Genomic DNA, 2,695 nt, shown 5'->3' on the forward strand with positions numbered 1-2,695 from the left:
GTACAATTGCACCATTTAAAAGGCATTTGGATGGGTATATGAATAGGAAGGGTTTGGAGGGACATGGGCCAGGTGCTGACAGGTGGAATTAGATTGGGTTGGGATGTCTGGTCAGCATGGACGGGTTGGAAAGAAGGGTCTGTTTCCATGCTGTACATCTCTATGACTCTATAATTTGGTTTCTTCAGAGAAATGTTTACAATGTTAGAGCTGAAACCTCTCCATGTTCATCAGAGAAATTCCATTCATACACTGTCTGCTGTCTTGTAGTTATAATGTTTACAGTTGTAAGGCTGCAGGCTGAATTAGCTCAGTAATGTTGCCAAGTGAGGCAGACACATGTGGACAATTCCAGACAAACTAGCTGAGGCAAATAAGCAGAGCGCACCTTAAAAAAGAGAGCAACTTGACAATAGTGGATTTTCAGAATGGTGGATCAACCTAGAAGGGGGTAAACAGGCACAAAAAAGGATAGGAAAGTGATCTGGTTGGAAAGGAAAAGTGGGGAATGGAATTGAAAGGCCATGGTTCTTGGGGGTTCTTCAGGGGTCCTGGAGAGATGGAGGATCAAACTTGGATTTAGTGGTCAAAGTAAAAATCATAAGGACAACCAGGACAATAAAGGGTGGGAGAAGGGCACATTAGTGTGTCAGGGAGGGAGAAAGCGCTGTGGATCTGAATGGTAGGGGTGTAAGGGTAGGCTGGGAAGAGGGATCTCAATGGAATTAGAGAAGCGAAGACCATCAAAACTTGTGGTGCATCAATTATACTCAAAAGGGGGAGAGTAAAGAGTAAAATAATCAAAATTAAAGTTAACAGACACCATCTTCTGTCAATCTGAGATTGTGCCATACGAAAAGGAGGATTCCCAGATTTCTTTTCATATGTTCAACCATCCTGATAACACTACCCAAAAGAAGGCATCAAAACTGAAAGTGTCAAATGCTACTGTGTGAGTAATCCCTTAGGATATCTGCATTCAAGGTAAACAATCACTGCAAATGAAAGGTGTACAACATACCAACCATTTCTAGTCCTTCATTAATCTTGTACTGGAATACACTTGTGATTCAACAGTAGCCTGCATTGACAGTGGATATTTGTGTTGGGTGGATTATTGGGATGGATCATTTACAAGCCTGGATGTATGGAGTTGACAAATTGATCTTGAAATTGTTCTGTGCACTGAATATTCCAATAAGTCAAGCTGCATCACAGGCAGCAAGAAAGAGCAAATAGATTCACACTGTTCTATTTACCACATACATACAAAGAAACATTTCGAAAAAGACCACAACAACTTGCATGTGTCACCACTGGGAAAGGGGAGAATCAATCATGGTGACTACCTCTCGCTATGTATAAAGTGGCAGGGGGTTAGGCTTTCATTCATCACAGGAGTGGCCTGATAAGGGCTCAAAGTTGCTTTTGACTGTAAGAAGATCCCAAATGCTATGCAATTTAATGTCTGCTCCTTCTTCATGGATCAGTAATTCCACGCCAAATGTTGGAACTTCTGAAGCCAGCAGGTGACTCAGGGTTGATAAGATGAGGAAGGTGATGAAGAACGAGGTGAAGAAAGGGACAACAATGATGGCAGAATCAGAGACAGGAAGCTCTGGGGGTTGCAGCTGTGAACAAGGAGAACCAGGGTCTTTGAAAAAGAATATGTAAAAGGGGTTGCACTGACCTTCAATAAGTGAACAACTGTAAAGGATAATTCTTCACATGACTAGGGAGGTGTCACCTCCACCTCCTTCCCACAGATCTGCAGCTACTTTTTCCACGGGTGCAACAGAGTGTTACAAGGGGACATTATTTTAAGGTGAAGGGTGGAAGGTATAGGGGAGATGTCAGGGGTGGGTTCTTTACCCAGAGAGTGATGGGGGCATGGAATGCGCTGCCTGTGGGAGTGGTAGAGTCAGAATCATTGGTGACCTTTAAGCGGCAATTGGATAGGTACATGGATGGGTGCTTAAGCTAGGACAAATGTTCGGCACAACATCGTGGGCCGAAGGGCCTGTTCTGTGCTGTATTGTTCTATGTTCTATGTTTTACGTTCTATGTTCTATGTACTTGGCTTGGGAAGAAGGGCGACGACAGTGGCACTGAAGATTACAATGACATTGATCTTTCTTGTTCTTGTCTGTTTATGAAGCTCAACTGAGAAATCACGTGGCATCTCCTAATTGGCAGCCCGAAAGTGCATTCGTGAGTTCATTCATATCCTTTACAGGAAAGTGTTTCAGTTGGTTGAGTTCACCATAGACCCAGAGAGCCAAGCTGCCTGAGCCATGGGATTTGCAGCCATCTCTAGAATCCCTTGGGTACAAGGCTCTATTGACTACATGCACGTGGTGCTCGGACATCCAATGCATTATCCAGCCAGATTCCTGAACAGGAAGGGATTTCACTGTCCCAATGTCCAGTTTGATTGTGATGACAGGCAGCAATTCCTGTAGATGTGTGTCAGCTTTCCAGAGAGCTGTCACCATGCTTACATTCTGCACAACTCCCAGCTTCTTTGAATATTTGTCCCTACCCTCATCTCTTGGACTGGTTCACAGTTAACAATTGGACAGCATGTCCGATGAACCAAGTGGGAAATCCTTAGGCTGGTGTTGAACAGTGCTACAATGCAGCACATGCACCTGCTGCCACTTTATACATAGCGAGAAGTAGTCACCATGATTGA

The sequence above is a fragment of the Chiloscyllium plagiosum genome, chromosome 3, assembly GCF_004010195.1.
Source record: "Chiloscyllium plagiosum isolate BGI_BamShark_2017 chromosome 3, ASM401019v2, whole genome shotgun sequence".
NCBI lineage: Eukaryota > Metazoa > Chordata > Chondrichthyes > Orectolobiformes > Hemiscylliidae > Chiloscyllium > Chiloscyllium plagiosum.